Source organism: Microchirus variegatus, assembly GCF_963457635.1.
Source record: "Microchirus variegatus genome assembly, chromosome: 18".
In the NCBI taxonomy this organism is placed as follows: Eukaryota; Metazoa; Chordata; class Actinopteri; order Pleuronectiformes; family Soleidae; genus Microchirus; species Microchirus variegatus.
The window spans coordinates 4,723,480-4,737,892 of record NC_139819.1 but is presented as its reverse complement, the minus strand read 5'-3'; positions in this window follow the sequence as shown (position 1 = coordinate 4,737,892).

Sequence of the window (14,413 nt, the reverse complement as noted above, 5' to 3'; positions counted from 1 at the left end):
TAATATTGGGATCGGTAGATGGTCAAGTTTTTGATATCGGTATCGGTAGATACTCAAGTTTTTGATATTGGTATCAGTAGATACTGAAGTTTTTAATATTGGTATCGGTAGATGGTCAAGTTTTTGATATTGGTATCTGTAGATACTCGAGTTTTTGATATTGGTATCGGTAGATACTGAAGTTTTTAATATTGGTATCGGTAGATAGTCAAGTTTTTGATATTGGTATCGGTAGATATTAAAGTTTTTAATATTGGTTTCGGTAGATAGTCAAGTTTTTGATATCGGTATCGGTAGATAGTCAAGTTTTTGATATCGGTATCGGTAGATAATCAAGTTTTTGATATCGGTATCGGTAGATACTCGAGTTTTTGATATTGGTATCGGTAGATACTCGAGTTTTTGATATTGATATCGGTAGATACTGAAGTTTTTGATATTGGTATTGGTAGATACTCAAGTTTTTGATATCGGTATCGGTAGATACTCAAGTTTTTGATACTGGTATCAATACATAAAACCAAGATATTAAGGTCTGAAAATCTAAAATCTAAAAATGTGATGCACAATTCTTTTCTTTTTTTAAAAGTTAATTGCTCTTGGGGCCCTCTAGTGGTCACGGGGCCCTAAGCAGAGGCTTAGTTCGCTTATGCCTTGGGCCGGCCCTGCCTGGAAGCCAGTGTAATCATATAATATAATCAGTTCTACTACTATAATAATAATAATAATAATAATAATGATAACAATGCTCTTCAACTGTGTTTCTGTCAATTATGACAAGTTTTATGAGTACCAAAAATAAATCAATAAAAATTAAATGGTCAAAAAAAGGGGTGTAAAAAAACTAAATATTCGATTATTTCCAGTAATTTATTTTCCCTTTTCTTTACTTAATTCATTTTTGAAAAGTAATTTCTCCTCAATGTCACTTTTTCTTTTTCTTTGTCATTGTCATTTTCACAGGTGGGATCGACCATGTGATCGAATCACATGATCAGTACAACTGATGACATGATGAGCCGAGCACCTGTGTCTCCATGAGGAGACTGGAGTCTGACAAACACAACCTTTAAAGTCATTAAAAACAGCGCTCAGGGAGATTCTGAGAGAGGAGGAAGAAAAAGAAAAGAAAAAACACTCCTAACAAACCAAGAAACCTGAACTTCAAAAGCAGAGAGGGCAAGAAAAATGAAAAGAAAAGCCCTCGTGAGTTAAGAGTGAGTGGTTTGACACCACCGGTGTCCAGTTTGAAGACTAAATGACTTAATCACCACAGCAGTCCTGTGTCTGAAGGCTCTGTCAATCCTCGTCCTCTAACAAAACACAACACTTTTCCTATTGATTTCTCCAAAATGTGGCCTCTCCTGTAACCGGGCACGCTCGCTAAGTACAGTTTCACCACAAAATGGCCCTAATTCATCATTCAGTAAAATAGGAGGCTGATAGCGGCTGAAAGAGGAGCCGCCGCGGCCTCACAGCGAAGGGGAAACTCGAGCCGCACTTTCCTTTGGCCGACGTGCAACCGAAGATGCTCCCGGAACGTCATGTGATGTCGAATATGTTTCACACGTTCGCCCTCTGTGTGGTTTAATCCAGCGGTGTCACAGAACAACAATCCCCCTTTTTTCATCACACAACATGAGGGGGAGTCATTAATACTAACATTAAAATGACCACATTGACACTCATCAGCCCAAAGGAGGCCTCGGAGACATTGGCCCAGTCCCAACATTACGGTGCATTCCATTTTTACGTTGGAAGTCAAACTGGGAGTGATGTGGTGTTTTACCGCTGAGATGAGATGCTTTCTGGGGAATACCAATGTGTGAAGTGGGGGATTAAATAAGTGGCAGTGCTCTTTTTATCCACATGAGGCACAACGAGATACAAAAGGAACCCCCATAAAAACACAGAAAATCATGATACAAGTAAAAATCTCGAGAGATCTTTACATATATATATACACAGTCCTTTTGAATATTATAACAAAACTATACAGGAATGAACAACTTCTAAACCTTACACAATGTATGAAAAAATATGTATTCGGGATGGGGATCGGTATTGGTCAGTATTGGTCCGATATTGGTCAAAATCACTGGATCAGATATCGTACAAAATGTAGAATCCGATACAATCCAAACAGCCAATATATATCGGATGCTTCACTAAATATCAGCGAAATCATTTTAGCCGAGTCATGTTTGGGACATGCATCAACTTTTTGATATTAGTATCGGTAGATGCTCAAGTTTTTAATATTGGTATCGGTAGATACTCGAGGTTTTGATATCGGTATCTGTAAATATTCAAGTTTTTGATACTGGTATCGGTAGATACTGGAGTTTTTGATATCGGTATCTGTAGATATTCAAGTTTTTGATACTGGTATCGGTAGATGCTCGAGTTTTTGATATTGGTATCGGTAGATACTGGAGTTTTTGATATCGGTATCTGTAGATATTCAAGTTTTTGATACTGGTATCGGTAGATGCTCGAGTTTTTGATACTGGTATTGGTAGATACTCACATTTTTGATATCAGTATCGGTAGCAACTCGAGTTTTTGATATCGGTATCGGTAGATACTCAAGTTTTTGATACTGGTATCGGTAGATGCTCGAGTTTTTGATATTGGTATCGGTAGATACTGGAGTTTTTGATATCGGTATCTGTAGATATTCAAGTTTTTGATACTGGTATCGGTAGATGCTCGAGTTTTTGATACTGGTATTGGTAGATACTCACATTTTTGATATCAGTATCGGTAGCAACTCGAGTTTTTGATATCGGTATCGGTAGATACTCAAGTTTTTGATATCGGTAGATACTCACATTTTTGATATCAGTATCGGTAGCAACTCGAGTTTTTGATATCTGTATCAACGTACATATATATATGTATATATATGTACGTTGAAAAGTTACACACTACAGCTTTAACTATCACATACTGTTGTACTGGGTCAGGCCATGCACTAAATCATTTAACAATAAATTATTTTATTAAAAAAAAAAAGTGTGTGTATATATATATATATATATATATATATATATATATATATATACCAGAAGATTGATGTTCATGGTCTCTATTTATTTAAATATTTAGTCCTAAATACCTTAATACCTTAAAGTAGTGGTACTTTTATAATATAATAATAACAATAATCATGTATGTATCATGTAGCAGTGGTTAAATCCCACGACAGATCACTTCCATGGGGGATCACTGTCTATAAATGGCTCACAAATGTGAAACACATTAGCTGAATGGAAATAAAAAATGAACGAACCACAAATTAAAAATATACATCATAAAAACATGAAACGGTGGCTGAATCTAAATCACAGATGTGAACGTATTTAACTTTAGTCTCAGTGTTCTATAACTGTGTGTGTGTGTGTGTGTGCTGCAGAGTTATCTTTCTATCTTTCTTTTCTATCATTTTAAACTGGATTTAAACATTAAAAATAATGTTTCTTCTTTCTTTAAAGGCCTAAGTAGAGACAGGAGTTGGACATTAGCAGTTACTCCAGCACAGACTTTGACCTTCCACATCATCTTTTCCCTTTTTCCTCCAGAATTAATGAAGTTTGTGTCCTGGTGCAACCTGATTTCAGCCACTAGATGTCTCTGCTGCACTGTGTTGATTCCAGCGGCTCCAAGAACAAGATGAACTGATGATCAATGACATTCACTCATTGACTTATTGACTTTCATTGAGGGGAAAACAAACTCATCGTCTACCTTCGACGAACACAAATGCTAAATTTGGACACAAGCGATAAAGAAACGTTGATTCCGCTCCAGTTAATCGCTTGCTTCCTGAAATCTCTTTTTCCATCCAATGTGGTTTCATCACGTCCCTCGCAGAGAGGTTAATAAGTGTGTAAATTTGTTACTGCTGAAAGTTAAAATAACAGCGTGTGGAACATTGCTCCCTGCGCACGGGTGAAGTCTGCTGAAATCTTTTATGATATGGTTAATGTTCCGCTGGAGAGCTGTTAAAACAGTCAGGTGCGTGTGTGTGTGTGAGAGAGAGAGTTCAAGTGCATGAGGCTCACCGTGCACAAAAACCTGCACAATCACGAACTGCACTGGTTTTTGTTTTCACCTCCTTTGACATTTGTGCGACGTTCAGCGACTATTTTGATGCTTATAACAGCCTCAGTGAATCCTCGCATGTTTGCATCGCCTCTGTGGAACGTCTGGTTTTGGTCCAAGAACGATACCAAATTCTACTTTAACAACATATTTTCTTCATAAATCAGGCGATTCAAAGCCATGTGCATGCAATGAGCTAAAAGTTTATATAAGCCGGGTTGAAAAAAGGGCAAACTAAAGCTCTTATTGTTCTTTTGTCGTTTTTTGCAAAAATCTGGGAAAAATAAAAGGACGTATATTTGCATAAATGCGTATAAAATGCTAACATATGCTAACATATACTGCGCCTGGTCATCAGAAGTCCTGCTTCTAGATGAGTTCACTATTATCGCACCGTACGACAGTTCTAACAAACAAGACAGTTTACCACCTGTAGGGGGACCCAGAGCGCAAACCTTGACTTATCCAAGCAATAGTGTTTTTAATTTAACCCTCGGGCCAGAAAATGCCCATTTTTCCAGAATTACTTTCAATGTCTGGCCTTTATTTACAATTAACTGCATGTTAAAATAATGTATTAACCGTTTAAAGTGAAGAAGAACAAAAACATGTACGTGATCACCAGATTTTGCATGTTCAATTTGAAATTCGAACAGGATAACGCATATTAAAAATAACATTTGTTTGAGTTTTTTGCCTCTATGTCCGAAAACGATTGATTCCCAAGCTTCCTGCAACAATGCAAGTGAAATTACCGTAATAACCGCACGTCGGCTTTGACGTGCAACTTGTCAGCTTTCAGCAACCGTTGGAATGTTTTCCGATAGCGCAAAACGTAGCGTAATTGCGCTAATGCTAAGTGCACTTGCGCAAAAGTGTCATCTGCGATATGCTCGGTGTTTTAAAGTGCGCCTAATGTTTCCGTGAACCACAATTTTAGCCACTTAACAAAAGGTTCATCCCGTAAAATGCATGCCTACTTAAGCTAACGCTATCTTTAAGAATATATTCGCCGCTTTATCTCAATGTCGGACAACTGTTGACTCTCCTGAACCAAAGTCCATAGAGGAAAATCAGCATTTTTAGCTCGTGGGGGGACACAGGATCAGAACAATGGCTTCCAAACACCGAAATAACAAAACAAAAAGAGCATCTTGTGTGTGTTGATGATGTAAAATCCCTTTTTTTTCTATGGATATTTGGTGCAGGGAGAATCAGAGATGAGAGTAACATCATAGACGTCAGCAGGTGTAGAGTTTATTTGGTGAGCCTTGTGTTTAGTGCACGGCTAAACTTGGTTTAACCTTGTGTCCCTAGACTGGCAGCCATGTTATTAGGGGTTTAACAGATACGGCAGTGGGCCGATGACTCTCCGGCTTCTCCACGTCATGCGACGACCAAGACGCATCCGAAGCCAATGAGTCGGTGATGTATTTTTAGGGCGGCTTCAACCTTTGAACTGTGACCTTCTTCACCGCGGTCCAAATCCTGTGAGCATGAGTCACCATTAAAAAACGTTCCACGGCAGAGTCTGACGAGAGGCAGCTTTCTTTACTTTTCCCCAGAGTTCCAGGAGTCACGTGACATTTTAGACCGACGCTGCAAACAGGAAGTGATTTGTTTTATGTCGCGACAGACACTGTAGTGAAGACACAAAAAAAAAGTTACAGAAGTGAATTTCCGCTGCGAACAAAAACGTGATCGTTATTCGGCGATTTGCACACAAACGCTCCCTCAAACAGGTCTGATAGTTTTTTTCTGACAGAGCTTGTCACGTGCAGGGGTGCAGCTTGTGAACAGGCAAGGCAGGGCAACTGCTTGGGGCCCCGAGCTGATAGGGGGCCCCCCCGACACACTTTTACTGAAATGTGCAGTGACCAGCCGCCTCCCAGTCCCCCTTAAAAAACAATGGGCGATTTGCAATGACATCTCAGTAGGAAACCCCCCTAAAGGGGCCCCACCTCACTTTAACCTGTGTGAAGTTATCGTTCTGCAAGTTGGAAAATGAAGAGGATTATTTACAGTGTAATGCATATTTACATTGTTTTATTGTTCTTTATATTTATATTGTTTTATAATCTGGGTTCTTTACAGTGTGATGTATTTTTTTTTACTAAGTTTATATCGTTTTTTTTAAAAGCTATTTACAGTATTTTATTGTTCTTTACATTTATATTTTCACATACTTTTTAATTACAAGGTTTTTCCATGTTATTTCATTCATTTTGAAAAAAAATAATACACTATACTCAATACTCATACATTTTTTACGTTGGTGTCAGATTATTTGTAACATAATGGTGATGAACACTGGTTGGAAGGAAGGGCCCCCTGGGAATTTTTGCTTAGGGGCCCCTGCAGACTCTAGAATCGCCTCTGGTCACATGTAGCATCGTCCTCTTACTCTTTGGTAGGAATGCGTCCTATTCCCTACGTCCAGACTTGTACCGCCACCCGATGGGGAAGTGGGATACTGACGGCCTTAACCCTCTGGTTAAATCCCCAAAGGTTACATACTGTAGCTTTAAGGAGGTCTTTTATGCTCCTGGGATTCAAAATAAAGCGATTACAGATCCAGCGTTAGCCCAATTTAACGCCTGATACATGTCACTGAATATGCTCTATGACAGAATGTCAGTGTTTACTGGTGATTTTGGTTTTGGTTTTGTGTCCTCCCAACGTTACGCCATCTTATTTCTTCTAGGTTGAATGTATCCGACATCATCAGAGAACAGTACGATTCCAAATGTGACAAATGTAGAGATGCTTCATCTGGTTTTCCAGCACTTTCTACAGTTTAAAAAAAAAAAAAAAAAATTGATCTAATTTTCTTTTCCATCCGTGGATATTTCCCCATAGAAATAAAGACATAGTGATTTGCTGGGTGAGATTGGAGTGGATCTAATCTTCCGCTGCTCTCAGTCATACTCAATTTAACTGCACATCTAATTTGTCACAGCGCTGATGAATATGCCACAAGTTTCATGGGAAAGAGAAAGACATAATGAATATAAAACACACAGAGGGAGATGAGGGGGGGGGGGGGGGGGGACATTTGTCCCGTCAAATTGCTGACACTGTGCATGCACCATGGATACATGGCTGTGCTCCGCGTTAAACATCTGTGACACACAGCGCTGCAGATTGTCGCGTTCGTTTATGATGATCGACGTTAAAGTCACTGTACGCCTTTTATATATCTGTGCGAGGTTTGTTTTTTTGCGTGTGTGTGTGTGTGTGTGTGCAGAAGCTCTGCAAAAGAAGCAGAAGGCACAATAAAAACACTCAAGCAGATGGTATGAATTGCATCTGCATAATGGTATTCTAATTCGGTCATTATTCATTATTACTCCGGTTGCGATTGTCAGGGTCGTCGACATGCGCTCGGCAGCCGTCCAGGCAACAGGCAACAAAAGTGAATAGGCAGGGGTCAAAAAAAAAAGAAAAAAAAAAAAATCTGTTGAAATGTTTCCTGGCAACAAGATGTTTCTGTGTGTCGAGAGCAGTAATTCCACCCCGATTGCTTTTAAAAGCTGCCCACTACATAACTGCAGCAATGTAACCGGGCAGAAAGACTCAGAGCGACACACACACACACACACACACACACACACACACATGCAGTGACCATGCAGAGAAATTCAAAAGAGGGCGACGATAGAATCAGTGTGCAGAGCTGCTGCATCACCTATCCACGAGAGACTGTGAGAGCGGCTGACGATGAGAAAGCCCTTCAGGACGCTTCTCTAAATAGGCATGAAATTATATCTCCCTCTGACTGAGATTAGCGTCCGCGGAGCCTCGCGCAGTTCTGCCCAATCTTTTCCTCAGGCTCTCGAAAACCAAAACAGGCACTTTGCAGTTTCAGCTCGTTTGTGCTCAAGTTTAAAAAGTTCACATTTTCATCAGGAGGTGCTCACTCGCTTCGCTGCAGCCCCTTTATTCTCCTCTGCGTATGGCTTTATTGCAGGATTTGTCACACATACAGAGTAAGGGATGTGGAAAACCACAGTTATGTTATTCACTGATCATTTGTGCTCAATGGAGCGACCGTATAATTGGCCAATTTTTTTTTTTTTTTTTTGTTGCAACGTGCCGCTTCACGGTGTGTATAAGTATATACACACACATAAGTATATGTGTACGTAAGGCAGGGCCTTGGCTTTATGGGGTCCCCCATTTCTACAGCAGCCTGGATGGACAAAACTAGTCAGATACACAGCTAGCTAGCTAGATACATAAATAAATAAATAGCTAGCTATTTAGCTAGATAGATACACAGTTAGTTTTCGAATTGGCTTGCCTTCAAACTAGCTAGCTAGGTAGCAAGAGATAGATAGATAGATAGATAGATAGATAGATAGATAGATAGATAGATAGATAGATAGATAGATAGATAGATAGATAGATAGATAGATAGATAGATAGTTTTCAAATTGGCTAGCCTTCAAACTAGCTAGAGAGACAGTTAGCTTTCACATTGGCTAGCCTTCAAACTAGCTAGCTATGTAGTGATAGATAGATAGATAGATAGATAGATAGATAGATAGATAGATAGATAGATAGATAGATAGATAGATAGATAGATAGATAGATAGATAGATAGATAGATAGTTTTCAAAATGGCTAGTCTTCAAACTAGCTAGCGAGAGAGTTAGTTTTCACATTGGCTAGCCTTCAAACTAGCTAGCCAGGTAGTGATAGATAGATAGATAGATAGATAGATAGATAGATAGATAGATAGATAGATAGATAGATAGATAGATAGATAGATAGATAGATAGATAGATAGATAGATAGATCACAAGTTGTATTTGTGAATTGTTATTTTCTGTCGTGGACAACATAGGATTCACAACAGATTAATAAACACTTGTTTGGATTGTAGTACTTCATGCATTCCATGTCTGCAGATTTCCATTTCAAATGTCCACATGTGCACACGCGACCACAGTTCCATTCATATTAAAACCGCAGAGTACATGTGCATGTGTGGACGTACTGACGGACTCATGGTTACCATCCTCTTCGGTGTCTCTTTAGACCCCCCCAAAAAACCCAAAAGAAGAGCAAAGCAACAAATGTCATACCATATGCCAGATATGATAAATATTTTATTTCTGATCAGCAAAAGACACACACTTGATGCATTTGTATCTTTCATGACTTTTCAGTACAGAGGAGAAACCCAAACATATACACAGTATGGGTATATATGTATACGGGTATATTCTAAAGTGCAAGTGATTCACAAGGGTCAATCATGCGTTACATAGCATCTGTATCAGGAACTTCAGTCACCTCCTTAAATCCGTGATAACCTTTTTGAATTTGATAGTAAAATAACTGTCACTTATATATATATATATATATACTTTTTTTATGAGTACAAAATAAACTTAATAACTAGTCACTGAAGCTTTTTTCTTTTTTTCGATTTTGTTTAAGCACAACAACAATTATCAATCTATTTCAAGTCTTGAGAGGAAAAAAAAAGAGTACCATGAAGTGCCAGAAGTGAAAGGGAGTCTTTAGTCTCTATAGTATTGACAGGAGTAACAGTTTCAACAAAGTCACCATGGGTCTGTGTAACAACGCTGCAGTACCACCTTAAACACCCTTGACTAAATTTAAAAAATAAAGTAAAACAGAAGAAAAAAAAAAAATCCAAAAAAGCCTTGTTTTCTTTTACCGTTTAGCCTTCACGGGTCAGCGAAACTCGGGGGGCCGTGTTCTCGTCAAAACAGACATTCAGTGTACAGGTACATTCTCTGAAATTACCATTACATTTGACTCGGTGCGGAAACAGTCGATTTGCCCTTGCCAAATACTACATTTGACAACGGGGAATGTGCGTCGGAAAAAATAAATATGGAGACACGGAGAGACGTTGGGGGGGGGGGGGGGGGGGGAGGGGGAATGCAAATGTGGATGCGATGCTGAGCTCACTGTGCGTGGCCACAGTTAGACGGGCATCTGGACAGCATCGTTACAGGGAAGTAACAGTTTAGCAGCAGCTGTTGGGTTGTTTTTCTTTTTTTCTTTCGGATTTACCCATGAACAACAGAGATACAGACGTGTGTATCAATAGTACACGAAGAAGCCCTGACCCCCTCAGGATAAGCCCCCCCCCCCCCCCCCCCCGGGTAAATAAGACATGTCTCGATTGCACATGTGCTGAATGTTTCAATGCCCTTTATAGTGGTTTAGGATGCAAAGTGCATATTGAACATAAAACAAGTAAGCGAGGGATACTACTACAGCTCTTCCCCATGTCATTTCCTTCAGAACTTTTTAAACCTTTTACGACACAAAAGAAAACAGATTCACGCAAAGAAATAAGGAAAAAAAAAAAACAGATACTGATACAGAGGAGCAGTGTGAGTGCAGAAGGAGAGCACACATGCTGCTGCTGCTGCTGCTTTATTCGCACAGCATCACCTGGCACTGCATGATGAAATAAAGGTCAATTTCTGTGTCGCTGTGAATCCTTTGTGTGCGAGATTATTGCATAGTTTGGGTTAATATAGCTATTAAGTTGACACTGAAAAATAGAAGGTCTCTTTCTCTGGTCTGTGTGCGTCTGATAGTGTATACAATATATAGATTTGCTCTGATTTTGTTTTACCTCAACAGGACTGGTTTCAGTTCCTCTCAAGAAGTCAACGAAAAAATAAAATAAAGGGTTTTCTTCTAATGTTTGTCTTATAATAACATTCCTAGTGTTATAAAGCAAAAGGTGACGAAGAAAAGGACAAACTACCGTCCGTCAAGGTACAGATACAAAAAAACAACCCAGCGTGAAGTCGCTCCTCAGTGACTGTGGTTCTTAATCTTAAAGGTGCCATATGTAAGAATGTGGCCAAAAACGGTTACTACATTCAAATTAAAAAACACCGACTTCTTTTGGGTTTCGCTTTTTCTGACGTAACTGGCAACCCGTGGTTGCTCGGCAGCTGAGACTCGACCGACTGCAACGATAGGTAGACGGCGGTAGGTGGCGCCACATGCCAAAAACATGATTTCAAAACATAAACATGATTTACAGTCTGCAAAATATATTTGTTTTTAATGCAAATATTTTGTCTGTACTGTTGTTGTTGGTGAGTTCAGTTTGTTATATGAACATTATTCCTGAGTCTCTGTGACATATTAGGAGGATTTTATGGCCAGTTTATTTAGATTTATTACAGAATGCACCTTTAAATGTTGCTCAAAAACATAATCTACGAGGATTTTTTTTTACTTTTACTGAAAATCTCTTAACCCTTTAAGGTCCTACTCAACCATTTGGTCGACCACACTTTAAGTCACTATATCTCGTAAGACTATTTTGTTGATATATTATCATTTCAGAGGAGTTGTACAGAATTATGTAACTTCAATTCAACAAAAATAAGTCATATAAGGGGTCAAATACTTTTTTTCAAAACATGCTCTACCAAACAGTTGACTTGTCATTTTATGGTAAAGGTAGAGAAGCTAGCTAATGTTGGTAAAATTAGGGGGTGGGTGAAAAAAGGGCTAGTGTTAATGTGACTTCTCTGAATGCTTTTACTATGAACAGACGTCTCAACCGTTTGGTAGAGGGCTGTATCTGAAATTTAGAAAAAAAATAATAATTTGTTATTGTTATCATAAGTGAATAAAACATGCAAAGAAATTATTTTTCCTTTACTTTTTACTTTTCTTGGTGCGTACCATATAGGGTTAAAGGCCCTGAAAACATCAACTTCCAACTATGAATGGAATGGTTGGATATAAAAATCGGTGGATTTTTTCCTGTAGGATATTTTTGTCTTTACTCGTCTCGCGGGTTTCGAAACATGGGTGGAGATCACTTTGACTTTGAACAGCGCATATTTCGGCGCACCGATCACAACATGACGTCACCTGAAGACCCAATCCGATGACCGCTTTGGGGGATGTTTGCTAGTCGATGTAAATCAAAAGTGATCGCGCTACACCCATCAAAAAAAACCGAAAAGAGCAGAATATCTATCGTTATTTGAAGAAGACTCAAGATTCAAAGCCCGGTTATAAACGAAACAAAGGTGCAGAACCATCAAAAGCCCGTCACTGAGGTCACTCCATGCTGCTGCTGTTGTTGTCTCTACCAGCTCAGTCTTCAACACTCTGCACATTTTTCCCCTGCACTTTTGAACCAGAACGTGTCAAAATGAAGCTATAGTTTAGTTGTGGTCCCCTGTGACACCCATGAAGTAGATCACCTGACCTGAATGACCAACCGTGTTCCCCTATGGCCAGCACAGAGTCATGACATGGGTCCCATTCAGTCACACACACACACACACTCACAAAGTGTCAGCTCACTTTTTTTTTTTTTTTTTTTTTTTTTGGCATAGAGCTTATGTTCAAATAGGAGCCATGACTGAACTTGCTTTTTTTTTTTTTTTTTTTACCTGTAAACTAATGAAAAACTACAATAATGCATTCAAATAATAATAATAATAATAATAATAATAATAATAATAAAAAACATTAAATAATATAGTAGGAAAATAAATATCATTCCAACAAGGCTTTTTGTTTGTTTGTTTTAAATAGTCATTCTCAAATCTTGACACTGGAAGCCAGTGTGTATGTCACACGATTCACCGCCGAGAATGACGATCATCAGTCCAAGAAAATGGCTTCTCTCACTCTCATCGGTGAACGTGCTAATCAGCGAATTGCACATACACGACTGCCTCACACACTCAGTTAGTAACATGGATACAGATCCCCCCCCCCCCCCCCCGCTAACATGGTCCCACATGTACTGTAGAGCTCAACAGTCTTATGCATTACAAGTGTCTGGATACAAGATATGCAGAATGGATCCTCAACCACCCCCAACCCAACCCAACCCAACCCAACCCAACCCAACCCACGATAGACAGACTTTGCCATGACCTGGATAATGATTTAAAACGCGTGACCATGACTACATCTGCCATATGTAAGTATATAAGTAAGTGCTATAGCTTTTACACTATTTTGGTATTTCATGAATAGCATTCAGGGCAGGTTGAAGTGTTTTTTTTGTGTGGTTTTTTTTGGTCAGTTTTTAAGGAGTTTAAGGTTATCGTGAAACCTCGACAGACCTCAACTCTGGGTTTGCTATGGCTGTCTCACATAACTGAGGCTACATCCACATGACGTTTCATTTAAAAAACTGCATTTTAGGTTCAAACAAAGACGCCTTTTGTCTTTCCATGCTAACAGGATTACCACAGGGTTCCCACACCGTGATTAATATCAAATTCAAGGACTTTTAAGGACCGATTTACTCGAATTCAAGGACTGAATGTGCGGGAAACTTGTAAGAGCCGCGTCGCCCATGGCGTCGTCCACTGTTATTGATTTGCAGCACGCTTTGCTGGAATAGTGATTGTCCTTGGGATCTTGGGTCAAAGTCATGTCATTTTCTTTGGTGAGACAGAGATCTTGGAATATTCATTTCCCAGGCATCACACATTTTTCCCTCTCTCAACACGCTAGTATGCTAGTAACACCGCTAGTAATTACGACTCGTTCTGTGTAGGTCTAGTTTACGTACATCAAGCAATGCAGGGAGATGATATATCTAAACCAAAATATCAACTTAACGTCTTTCAAGCACTTTCAATGACCCGATTTCTACTTAAGGCGATTTTCAAAAACTTTCAAGGGCCTTGAATTTGTCAAATGCAAACTTTAAACTTTAACTGAGTTTAAATGAGTTCAAGGACCCGTGGGAACCCTGGTTTCAGAAAGTCCAACCAATGACTCAACAATGGTGAAAAGTAAAAACAAGGATCTTTGTTGTGGCCGACGACTTTCGAAATTATAGCGCTAACGTTAGCCAATCGCTTCGGGATACGTTTTGGGACGATACCAACACAGGTGCTAGTCAATCGAACACTACGCGGCGCAAACGTAGTTCTCGGACAAGGTTGTTGCCGGTTTTTTTTTTTTTTTTGTCGAACAAAGTGCGCTTAAGCAACTTTAGCAACTCTTGCTATGTAGCTAGCCGTGACAGACCTGAACCTGAGTGCAGCGTTATGAGGCTAACGACGCGGTAAAGTAAGTTTTAACTGAACTTTTTTGGAGTTTTGTCGTAGTTGTGGCTGGGGTTGATTGTGAATTCTCGACGTCACCGCTTTCCAAAGCCTCCGTTTAAAGGCGCAATGTGTTTTTTGTGTGGATGTAGCCTGAGTATACAGTACATTAAGTGTTATGATAGTGTCAGAAAACAGACATGAAACTCATTTCCACATCTGCTGCTCACAATTTGACACACTGCTGAAATATTACCCCCCCA